The sequence below is a fragment of the Balaenoptera ricei genome, chromosome 12 (genome assembly GCF_028023285.1).
Source record: "Balaenoptera ricei isolate mBalRic1 chromosome 12, mBalRic1.hap2, whole genome shotgun sequence".
Lineage (NCBI taxonomy): Eukaryota > Metazoa > Chordata > Mammalia > Artiodactyla > Balaenopteridae > Balaenoptera > Balaenoptera ricei.
The window spans coordinates 51,281,407-51,294,347 of record NC_082650.1 but is presented as its reverse complement, the minus strand read 5'-3'; the positions used below and the strand labels follow the sequence as shown (position 1 = coordinate 51,294,347).

At 36.2% G+C, this 12,941-nt stretch overlaps 1 protein-coding gene and 1 non-coding gene across 3 annotated transcripts in view; one reads left to right on the top strand and one right to left on the bottom strand.

Moving 5' to 3' along the window:
- Positions 1 to 12,941, bottom strand: part of SESN1 (sestrin 1) — a 108,404-nt gene that overhangs the window by 37,845 nt on the left and 57,618 nt on the right. The window lies entirely within an intron of this gene.
- On the top strand, positions 3,738 to 3,853 carry LOC132376466 (U12 minor spliceosomal RNA). Its single transcript, XR_009506305.1, has one exon. It is a non-coding gene; the product is annotated as a U12 minor spliceosomal RNA (small nuclear RNA).

Here is a 12,941-nt window from a genome sequence, read left to right as displayed (position 1 = left end):
TACAGCAAAAAATAAAAGTCATCTTTCTTCCAGAGGCGAGAGCAGGTGGATATTGAAGACAGGGTTAAATAACAGTTTTTCTTTTGGTATCCTTGGCTCATAAAAAAGCACTTCTTAAAAAGCAATATTAGTTGATGCTACATGGAAAACTGGGCAGCACATACCATAGAGACAAAGAGAATCTAATACTTAAAAATGATTCCCCCAATCCTAGGACCTGGCACAGAACAAAGACTGGGCCATGTAAGCAGTGTGTTGAACAAAGAGATACTTTTAAAAAGTCCCCAAACTACAGTTATTTGTATCAGAAAATAATAACACCACCCAAAACATGCCAAAAAATCTGCAGATGAAGAAATGAAAAAATGGTACTGGAATCACACAGTGGTGCCTATTGGTGACGTGAGAGAAGGTATCTTTGAACTGGGTTTGAAGATTACCTTGAAAAATGTACATTAACTGTCTCATGTACATTTAGAGTCTAAACTGTTCACTTGATAATCATCTAAAATTCTTACAGTTTCAAGACTACTCTGAAATAGAGATTTAGTGTATGAAAATGATGATTTTTAGGATACTTTCTATCCTCTCTGCTTAAGAAAATTATTTATTATAGAACATTTGCAATAATGTAAGCAGTAAATGGGGAACCAAAGTAGCAAAAATGGTCCTGAGTTCTATAAGGAATTTCAGAGAGCTACTATTTCTAAAGATTATATAGAGCTCCGTGTCCTAGATTTTTTCCCTAGCTGTTGATGACTAAAGACACCATTAGGAACAATGGAAACCATGGTTTAAAACACAGTAATTGTACCGAAAAGGTGGTCTCCAGACTAAATGCACTTGATTCATGGCAATTTTACTTCTCAGAACAATTCTTATGAGTAGCGGGGATGATTTTGCTTTATTAAATATTTTTCTTGAGTGTGAATTATTGCCTAAAATGCCATGAATACTGAATTTTAAATGTTGCCATTTTTTCTACCACTTCCCCTCCCCCGTAAACACTCCTTTTTCCCAATAACAAGCAGATTTGTCTACTCTCTGCTTTTCTTAGTAAGGAAAGAAATGTTCATTATTTTCCTATATAAATTTGTATTCAATTAAAGTCTATTTTCCTGAGCTTCTTCAACCCCCTCAGTAAAGTTCTTAGATACAGTCAAAGACTGACAGATAATATAAGTTCTTAGATAGTAAGGTAACCAACAACAGTATGTTGGGTCCCTTCTTTCCCCCTAGTACAAGTGGTAGGTAATAATTAATAAAATGGTCTTTTAACTTGGCCATAGCTTTCCCTGACACTTGGGATTAGAGGCATGTGTCGGCTTCCTCTGATTCCCCATTCTTTGGTCCTGCAATAGCATAAACAAGATCCCTAGCCCTCGAACTCTCAGAATCTGAGCTTTAAGACCTGACAAGTCACTGATAGGACCCCCTGATCTGAGAATCTGGTCTAAGGAGAGGTATAAAAATAAAAAATAAGAAGAATGGGTTCTGGAGAAGCAGGGATATCAGAAAAACTACTTAGGACTATCAATGCCCACAGAGGCCTGAGCAGTGCTCTATGTCCAGAGTATTCATGTAAAGGTGTAGATGCTAAGTAATTGTTTCCTATGCATGCAGAGTATGCCAGGAGAAAAAGACAGTGGGAGATTTCTTCAGTGTATCAATAAATTAGGCAACTGGACTTTTTCATGTCTCAAAATACTATTTTCTCGGCTGCCTAAAATGATTTCATCCATAAGTTTGAGGACAGGGCAGAAACAGATGAAACAGAGGAAGAATAAAAATGGCCAGGACCTGGATTAGAGAGAAATATGTCACAAAGGAAAAATAACTGTCTGAAATTCTCAAGATCCTAAGGTCTTGGAAGGAACCATAAAATCTCACATTATATAATGAATATAACTCTATGTAACTGTGGAACAAAATGAAAATGTATATAGAGTTTTACAGTCCACAAATTTCCCATGGAGTGACTGTGCCATTTCTCACAACCACCTTGTGAGATGGATCTCATTATTCCTGTACTAAGAAGAAACTGGCCAACCTTTAAGTGGCAGAGGTAGAGTCAGATGCAGGTCTGTCTGACTTCAGGTCCAATGTCCTTTCCTTTCCCCTACTCAACAGTTTAAAATGCAGCTTCCGAGCCCGCCCTCAGGGAGCTTACAATCCAGTTGATGATAAAAGACTCAGAAACAATGAGGACAACACTAGGCAATGTGTAATTCTGTGTTAAATTACATGCTACGAACTGAAAATATGCAGCAATGGAGAGTCACTAAAGGCTTGAAAGATGGGTAGAGGGGAATGGCACAGGGGAGAGAACAAGCTTGATGAACTCTAGAGACTGAAAGGAAATTGTTTTGTCCCTGGCAAGGGATATGAGTTAGTAAGCAGTGGGAAATAAGTTAGGGTCAGTTTTAGGGAGCCTACAAAGCCAGCGAAAGAGGAGACTAGAGAAAGAAAAAGGCAATAATGGAGCCCTAAAAGCTTTCTGAGTAGTGATATAAAGTGGTGAAAGTGGTGACTTTCACAAGTGTACAAGATGAGCCCAGGCAAAGGAAACCTGAGTACATCTAAGGAAGAGGTAGTGAGACTAACTATTCCCCTCCTCTTCAGCCTCACGACTTTATCTAACTTCACAGTCTACCCACAGGGATCATTCCTGGACTTGTGCACATGCTCTTCCCTCTGACCACAATTCTGTTCCCTCTAATCCAGGCCCACTTCTCACTGTCAGTCTGAAGTTAAAAGTCATTGCCTTGGAGAAGCCTTCCCTGTCCTCCACACCCACTGAGCACAGTAAATATCTCCCTTATATACTTCCCTGTTAAAGCACTTATCTCTCTGCATTGTAATTCCTAGTGGGCTAGCCAGTCTCTCTTATTAAACTGAAAGCTCCAAAGGTAAGAAATGACCCATCTTGTCCAGCATTGAATCCCTTGGTACATAATGGGTGAATCAGAGGAAGTAAGGAGGGGTATAAGATCAGGAAACAGATTTAGGGCTACTTTCCCTAAGATTATATGAACAGGTAAGAAGACAGATACATGTATAGCCATGCTTAAATAAGGAAGAATGTAATGTGGAAGATAGCCTCAATGTCAGTGAAAGAGATAGTCCAAGCCTTCTTTCCTTCTATCTATCCAAAACCCCTTAATGAAGGAGAGGGTTGGATCAGGGTCATGACAAAGGTAGGAAGAAGATATACTTTTTATAACCACTGCTTGAGGATAATAGGCTGTAATTTTTTTAAACCACATTTTGGCCTTAAAGGGAGCGAAGAATTTAACAACTTTCATTTAACAACTCTCTACAGGGAACACAATGCTTTGCAAGAACCCACACAGGATATTTCAGAGCACACTAAGACGAAAGAAACATAATTCCAGCCCTAAGAAGCTTTATAATCCAATAAAGAACCACACACAGTGGAATTATGTTAAAGGTATAAGCAGTGCTATGGCTTCAGATGAGGGGAAGAAGTCAAGAGATCATAAAAAATGTGTCAAGCAGGGAAATGAGGTGACTGAGCTTTGATTTTAGAAGATCAGGAGAAACTTCTAGGATGGTCTGAGTTGTGGGGAGAAGCTAAGGGGAGGTAGACTTTAAGACAGTGTAATGGTCTAGTTAAGGGGTAACTGGATGTATGCCAGAGTGATGAGAGTAGAAATAGAATGCAAGAGACATATTCTGTAAAGTCAAGAAGGCAGAATCTTAAAAATTGATTACGAATGCCTTAAACTTATGAGTAAGGAAAATAATGAGTTGAGGTGATACCTGAATCCTCACTGCTAATGTGAGACGAATTTTTGAGTGGGTAAAGGTTGCTCCTAAGGTGACCTCCCCCCCCAAAAAAATTGATTATGAATTAGAAGAAAATTTATTTCCCAAGAAGCCTTTTGCTTCTTTCCACTTTGTACCTAAACAAATACTGTATAAGGCAAAGGTGGTGTTGTCAAAGATGGTTTTGATGAGATGCTTATGGATAAGATAGTGAGGTTGCTTTTATTTGTGACTGTTCACTTATGGACAGATGCCTCCAGCTGTTTTTATTCCATAATGTCCCTCTGCAATTATCTTTAGAGCTTAAAGTAGTATGATTAAGTGAAAAGAATCAGTACTTAAAATGAGAAGATCTTTTTCTATGTAGATACAAGGTAACAATCAGATAGATTATACTATTAAACATTTATAAGAAAGAAGCAGTAAAGTATAATGACTAGAAGCATTGGCATTAGAGTCCAACAACCCTGGGTTCCAAGGAAAAATTAAATCTCTTTTAGCCTTGATGTCCTCACCTGTATAATGCGAATGATAACATAGTGACCTTAGAAGGCCAGAGGATTACATGAAATCACACACAGTGACTGGAATAATAAGTGGTCAGTAACTATTAGCTCTGAGAGCTACACAGTAAGAGCTACAATACATCAAACCAGCAGTCCTGTCTTATTTAAAACATAAATTAAATAACTCTTTAGCACAGCATTTGTGAAATACTCAAATTTTACTCATCCTTTTGGTGTTTGGAGCTTGAACAGTGTGCATTTAAGATTTAAATTATTAGGTATCAATGTACTTTTTAAAATTTAGTATTTGTAATGCTGTTTCTTCTAATTACAATGTTTACTAAGTATCTGCAAATAATTTAATATCAAGCACAACCTAGCCTTAACGATTTTACACATTAAAAGAGAATCTATATTTTAAAAACAATACTGAGTGTTTTCTATAACAATTCTTTGTATACCTTTTATTATTGATATTTTTCCAAGAAAATCCATTGGTCAATGTGGTAGAGATGGCTAGTTGTCCCTAGTGCCGATTCTCTGCTTCTTCTATGGTTAATAAAACCCCAAATCTTTAGTTGGGTATACTGCCACTCAGAGAAAAGACAAATTATCCAGCTCTCCTTGCATCTAGGTGTGACCAAGTTGGTAAACTTTGGCCAATGTGATTATAAAGGGTAATGGAGTGTGCATAATAAATGTCACTAAAGTGAGGAAGCATATGCTTATTCTCCTAGTAAATTTTTCCTCTGTCTGGAATGTGGATGTGATTCTGGAGCTTCAGTGGCCATCCTGGATATCTATCTTAGAGATGAAGCCACATCTTGAGGCTGCTGGAAAAACACAGAAGGGATTTGGGCACCTGATGATTACATGGAGCTTCTGAATCAGTCCTGGACTGCCTTCATTTACATGAGAAAGAAAGTGTCCTGTGTAAGAATTATTATTATTATTATTTTTAAGAATTCTTATATTGCATTTTCTGAACTGGCAGCGTAATGTAATCCAATCCTAAAAAATACAGACAAAAAGAAAGCCAAAATTTAAGCTCACTTGTTTTCTTAATAAGTTTGTTCTCAACTTATACATGCCTGGTCTTTTTATGTCCCCTTTCTTCTTATTCCTACTGTAAACTCCTGGACGCCTGTAGACATTACCTTTGATTCATTTCTATGGTGTTAAGGGAGGGAGGGAGAGGGGGTGAGTTCATTCAGCTGCTCCACCACTACCACAGTTATATTCCTAACCTATTCTTTAGTCTACCCCCACCCACTCTAGAGTCTATTTTGCTCTTCATCCTAGAATTTCAACTCCATAAAAGAATTGTCCTCAAAAACACCATTTATTTGTTCATTACCCACTCAACATATTTTGAGTGCCTACTGTATTCTGTTAGTTGATGAATAAAACAGACCCTGACTTCAGACAGCTAAGTCAGGCAATATTTTAAAATGCAGATTGAACTGTGTTCTATTATTTATGTACTACATCTCTATGGTCCCAAATTTTACTAAAGGATCAAAGTGAAAGTAAGTGAATGTAAAAGATTGGGAGAAAACAGATATATGGAGAGGGAGCAGGAAATAAGGAGGTGTGGAGGAGGACTCTCAGGGACAAAGGCAAGATGTAACCGTATAGCAAAGGAAGAAGGAGGGAGAAGGGAAAGGAACACACATTCAATAAATTTTACTGGGCTTCATACATCCTTAAAACCTCTTTCAAGTGTTAGTGATTAATAGGGACAAGCTTATTGTTAAACTTCTGGAACTCTTAGAGCATAGCAACCGCCCTCCTTATTATTATATCTGCTGTTTGCACTGCTAGAAGCAAAGACCTTCACAAACCCTCAGAAAGCTCCCCACTATTCCTTCCCAATCCCAGCGCCTATTTAGAACTTCTACCCCTTCTCACCTCTAACTGGAACCTTCTTCTACCAGTGTCGCCTGAGGGAAGAGGTGATTCAGTAGAATGGGGAGGGAGTGTTGTTGAAATCCCCAATCAAAATTTAGGTTTAATTTTCTCATACAAACACTGCTAAAATAGAATATAAACATCATTTGTGCTACTAACTTTATTGTTTGGCAATAGAGCAGTAAAAATTGGCTTTATGGGTTGTCTTTAGGATTTGCCAGAGTGAGAAAATAAGTTCTAAGTTTTAAATAATTAATATGAATTTTAACTTCGGACTGTCATCCCACTGTGAAACACAGAAAACCTGAAAATCATTCTTTGCCTAAAATATAAAGATGGTACTATTGCTGGACACACAGCTCCAGAAGAATGAAAAAACAAAAACAAAACACCCAAACAACTCAGCTACTGATGTCGGGATTTTGGTGCTTTTTGTTGTTGTTGTTTTTATCTTAGGTGAGGGAAAATGTATTTATTAAATACTACTAAACCAGTCTGTGACATTCAGTTCTTAATACTCTACAATACGACATTATGAAAAAATTTTTTTCTTAGATTGTGGTTTTAACACTTCACAAGTAGTTTCTTTTCCTGTTAACTTTTCAGACAACTCTGTTTAAGCTTGAGCTAAATACCTGGAGGAAGTGCTACCACAATTTTAGCTTTCTTGTTTCCAGTTGAGCAGTATTATTCTCAGTATTTCTCCATTAGGAAAGTATCATATGTTTACTTTCTAGCCTAATAAAATTGCTTTAACCTAATAAAAATTTTTGTAGTATATAAAAATTAGTATGAAATAATTATGGTAAAATAAACAGTTATAAATCTGAAACAGAGAAAAACAGGAACACTGTCCCACCAGTACTAGCAAAAAGGCTTATAGGATGCTTAAAAACTTTCTTTGGCTTTTGTTTAGCACCTGAGTCAGGAAACTCAGGGTCCCTTGTCTTTTTCTACAGGATCCCTGTCCATAACATGCAGCCAAAACATAACACTTGTTATATTCCTGATACAGCATAAAAAAGCAAGAAAACATTCTAAGTAGTAAAGACAGTCTTTTCCTCCCCCATGGACCATAAGTGTAGAAAAACAAGTTACCTCATTTATGACCCATGCTATTTAAGACTCTGTGATGCAACAATATTGCACTACTATTTTCTATAAAAATGTATTCTTCCAATTAAAATCTTAGCTCAAATGTTGGCCAGCAAAGTCCTAAAAATCTAGTTTTTTTCCCTCTTATTCTATCAAATTGGATTTAGGGAACAGAAAAAAGTATGTTTTTATTTCACACAGTAAACATCATTAGGCCCTAGAAACTATAAATCTCTACTAATTGGTATCTTTGCATAGCAGTAGTTATGGCAACCTTAATTCATGGGGTTGACTTTGAAGTACTGCAAGATATTAAAATCCCCTCTGATTAAACAACGCAATTATATATTCAGCATCTAGTCCACATCTGATATAATAATCATAGATTTCAGAGCTAAAATAATTATAAAATAAATTGAGTGAAGCTAGAATTGCAATTTGGAGAATGTCTAAATACAAATACTTTCATTCTATAAATGAAAAAATTGAGAACCAGAGGTGAAATAGTTTTAATGTTGATGTATTTATCATATTATAGTTTTGAGAAACTTGGAAATCTGTGTGTAAAATCAGGGCTGGTCTTAGGATTTGATAGAGTAAATGGCTGCTTACTTGGTGTAATTTTAGAAGTGCTATTACCAAAAAAAACCACATAAAAATGTGTCACCCAAATTTTCCCTCAGAAATGGAAATAGTAAAATGATACCTAGTTGTCTTTCTTTTACATATTTAGTTGAGGTTTAATAATGCCTACAATTCTATAAGCAGATTAATTCCATTATTTTCTGTTAAAATGCAAATATAAAACTCATATAAAAGAAAAAACTCAAACTATATAATGGATTCAAACCTTACATAGGCATGTAAGGTGAAAATCATGTAGATAAAATTATCCTTGAAAATCTCTTTTGAAGGTACCAGACTGAAGACAGATAGTCCACTTCTTAATAAGTCCAAAGCAGACATTTTGTCCCTCAGTATTAGAGCTGATGACTGTTTATTTGGTTCAATACCAGTTGGAGTCATTGGCTTGTGTTCAGGAGGCTTGTATAAAAAAGCCTTGTGTAAAAAAAAAAAAAGTCTTTTAACACTTGAAATACGCTCAGAATGGTGAGACGCTCACTCTATGAGAAGTGAGCAGGAACTCAGACCAATGGAGAACATAGCAGATTTCTGTTTCTTATTTTACACTCACTCAGGGGCATATGCTCATTGAGTGTAATGTTAGGCAGAATTGCCTATGATATTTATATTAAAAATACATTCTGCCTCACACTGAAAATTCTTTTGATGAACAAGAATAGTTACATTTGCGTAAGTTAAATGTATGAGTGATGTAATTCCACTGTAGGGGTCAATTCTTTCCTTAAGACCAGGTTTTGATGGCCTATTAGGGCAGTAGAGAAAAGAACAGGTTCTGTGTCTGTGAAGAAGGAAAGATCCCATGGGGGGTGGGGAAAGACCATGGTCAAAGATAAATTTTGCCTACTGCACAAATTTGTTTAGAGTATAGATACGCATATGCTGCATAAAACCTTTAAGTTGCAATACCCTACTAACCATAATATCCCACATTCTCAAACATGACAGATAACTGAGAATTTACTATAATTTCCCTTCACTTTTGCAAATAGTAACTATTAGTGTGAAAGTATCATCTTTATATTTTACTGTTTTCAGTTCAAGATGAGGCCCAATTTTAAAAAGTTAACTTGGAGGTGAGAACATCAAATTCGTAAAACACAGTGTTGTCTTGTGGCTTTTCTACTAAGTACTGCCAGCAAGTGCTGGCTTCTGTATCTAGCTAAGCACTGCTAAAGTGTCTAAAGTGGGAGGGGTCATAGTCCTATCACTAGTAGTAAAAATCCTAAGTTACTAAATTTTATAGAGACAATTTACATGTACAGAGTCTAAACTCGTTGATCCAAATAGCAAAATGAAGTTGACAGAAATGGGAACAAGTATTTTCATGAATTTACAAACTAAGTTTCTATTAAGAGTTCTTTTGGCTACAAATTCAGTTTTTCAAGAAATTTGTTGATAGTCCTCTTTCTCCTAACTAGAGTATTGTTCATGTAGAAAATACATTAGTCAAGTGAATTATTGTGGCCTCAAATCTTAAAAGGAAACAGGGATGGGAGAGGGGAGAAAGCACATTGAGGGGGGTTATTTCGTGGCCACACACTGCACCATGGCTGTGGCTGGAATTTCACAAATGTGTATGTACCACCAGCCCAGTGGAGTTCTTTGGGAGAATACAGATGGCTGAGCTCACTTAGGAACCATGATTGGGAAAACAGCTAACTGGAAATACATGGCCAATTGATACGAGGTGTTATCTTTAGCATGAAAACCCCAGTTATGGGAAGACAGATTATTATTTGAATTGCTAGTCTTCAGCTATAGCACTAATGAAAACTATTTAAGGAACAACAACAACAACAACAGCAACTCCCCCTTTCACAAAAGAAATAATTTAAGTTGGCAGGTCTCTTATTTATATGATATCAACTTTTTATTATATTTAAATATACTTCTTTAATTGATGAGGCACAAAAGTATCAAACTGAAGGTTTTTTGGGGTGGTGATGGGAACTGAGAAAGGACGAAAGGGTTGAGTTTAATTAATGTTCAGACTTCTGATTTCTCTGTCAACTTAGTTGTTAAATGTGGGAAAGTTATTACGAATTTATCATTTTGGTAGTGCTACTCTATTCTTCATGTAAACATTTGTCCAAGGACTCTTGAGGCAACTCCAGAAAATTACATCAGGTGTTTTGCTACAATGATTAAATTAAAACAGGAGTCCTTGGTATCACTTCCTTGATTTTATTTTAGCTTCTTAAAAACAAGTGAAATGTTAACCATCTATATGACAAACTAGTTTTTTTTAAACAACATATTCTCAGTTTGCAGAGTGTTCATCATTTTAAATTGAAACATAAAAATAGCAGACAACATTTCACCATTTCTTCTCTCCAAGGACAACCCAGCATTTACCTGTACAAGTACTTGTGCCACTAACAAGTAACTAATGAGCCAAAGGAGGGATTTTGAGGGCAATGAAGAAGTGGTAGAAGTTTCTATAACATAAGGAATCAAGGTTCAATCACAAAAATTCCTCATGTCATGGGAAAACAACAGGGCCCATGATTAATATGTGAATAATATAGAATATTTTAATGATGTGGCACTGATTAGTTCAGAATTGATTGCTTAACTAAGAATCCTGGGATCTCTTCTCTCTTAAACCATGTCATAATCCTTGAACTATTTAAAAATTTCATAACAAAATATTCCAACGCAGCATTGAGAAATTATCTTTTAAATGACAGCAGTAAAAAAAAGGCAGTAGACCTGGGGTATAAATTAATCAAATTAAAACAATCTAGCAGATAATTTTCTAAGCTTCTAATATCCTTATGCAAACCATTTAGGACACTGATGATGAATGTATGAATGTTTAGATAGGTAAATACATAAATATTTCTAGTTTTGGCTTAAGTACCACTGAAAAATGGGAAGATTTCTGCTGCATAAGATATATTTTATTAAACGTACATTTATAGTAGATAGTACTTCTACCACAAATTATATAATTGCAAGTATGTGAACTCAATATGCCTGTGTCTTCCTACTATAAAAAATTGAAACAATATAAACACTATAAATTAAGACCTATTTGGAAAGAATTTTTTCTAACAATGTTTTATTTTAAAAAAACCTAACAATGTTTTAGATCAATTATTATAGATGAGAAATATAAAAGCCTGGTCTCTGTAGCCAAAAGACCAGGAAAAGAAGAGCCTAGTAAGACAGAACATTTTTCAGCAATAACCACTCTACTTCAGTAAACCACCACCACCAGCACCACCACCACCACAACAACAAAACTGTGGCCCTATTCTCACCCATGCCAGCAAAGGCTAAGTGAGGAGACTAGACTCCCACCCTTGCCCAGATGTAACAAGGTACCCTAAACTCCCTGCCAGGGTAGTGCCAGAGAAGGCCCAGTAGAGCTGGGATGTTTATCCCCACTGGGCAATAGTGCTTCTCACACCCCATGACTGGCAATGTTAGTGACAGAGACCATGTGGAGAGCCTGGACATCCACTCATGCCAGAATAAGCATTCCTCCTTCCCTGTTAGGGTGGTGTCAGAGGAGGCCTAGGGGAGAGTCAGGACTTTCAACATAGACCTGTAGTAATGAGGCCACTTCCAACTTGTGGTGTCATGGGAGCAGTAACAAGGCACTCCCACTCCTTGCAATCAGGAAGGTGCCTTTGGAGACCTGATGGAGGGCTGGAACATGCACCCCTTCCCAGAAATAACACAGAATTCCCCTCATCCCTCTGCTTGAGTGTTGATGGAGGCCAAATGGGGAACCTGGATTTCTATCTCCACCTTGCAGGGAAGGCAGTGCTTGTTCCTCTCCCTACTGGAGAAGTTTTAGACAAAACCAACTAAAACAGAATACTAAAATAAGATCCAGAATTTCATTACATAATACCCCAAATGTACAGGTTTTAATTGAATATTATTTGTCATACCAAGGACCATGAAGATCTTAAATGGAATAAAAAAAGACAATCAATAAATGTCAATACTAGATGAAAAAGTCATTAGAATTGTTTTAAAGAAGCCATCCTAAAAAGTCTTCAACAGCAATTTCAAACACTTGAAACAAATTAAATATATAAAGTCTCAGCTGAGAAACAGAAGTTATGAAGAAAAGCCATGAAATGGAAATTTCGGGCTGAAAAATGTAATAACTGAAATACAAAACTCAATGGATCAACTCAACAGCAAAATGGAGTGGACAGAGGAATCAGTGAACTAGAAGACAGAACAATGAAATTACACAATCCACACAACAGAGAGAAAATAGACTGACAAAAATACAGCCTCAGAGGCCTGTGGATCTATAACAAAAATCTAACATTTGTGTTATTGGAATCTCAGAAGGAAAGAGCAAAGACAGCAGGACTGAAAAGGCAATTGAAGAAATAATGGCTAAAAACTTCCCAAATTTGGCAAAAGATATAAGCCTACAAATTAAGGAAGCTGAGTGAACTCCAAACAGAATGAAACCAACATTAAGACACATCACAGTCACTTCTGAAAAATAAAGACAAAGAAAAGCAGCAAGAGAGAAATGACACTTTACCTACAGGGAAAAACAATTTGAAGGACAACAGATCTCTCATCAGAAACCATAGAGACAAGAAGGAAGTTGCACAACACTTTTCAAGTGCGGAAAGAAAAAACTGTCAACCCAGAATTCTATATCCAATGAAAGTATCCATCAAGAATGAAGGGGGAAACCAAGATATTCTCAGATAAAAGGAAACAAATGATAACACCAGTACACTGTAATAAGTTATGTATATAAAATGTCATATGTAGAGCAAACACTAAAAGATCTGTACTAAGAGAAACACTCAAAAAAAAAAAACAACCTATAGATAAAATAGAATTCTAAAAAAATTCAACAAACCCAAACAAAGGCAGCAAAAAGGAAATAAAAATGAACAACAAAGGGAACAAACAGAAAACAGAAAATAAAATGGCAGGTGTAAGCGCTAACATATAACATGGATACAAACCCATACATAACATAATTATATTAAATGTAAATGG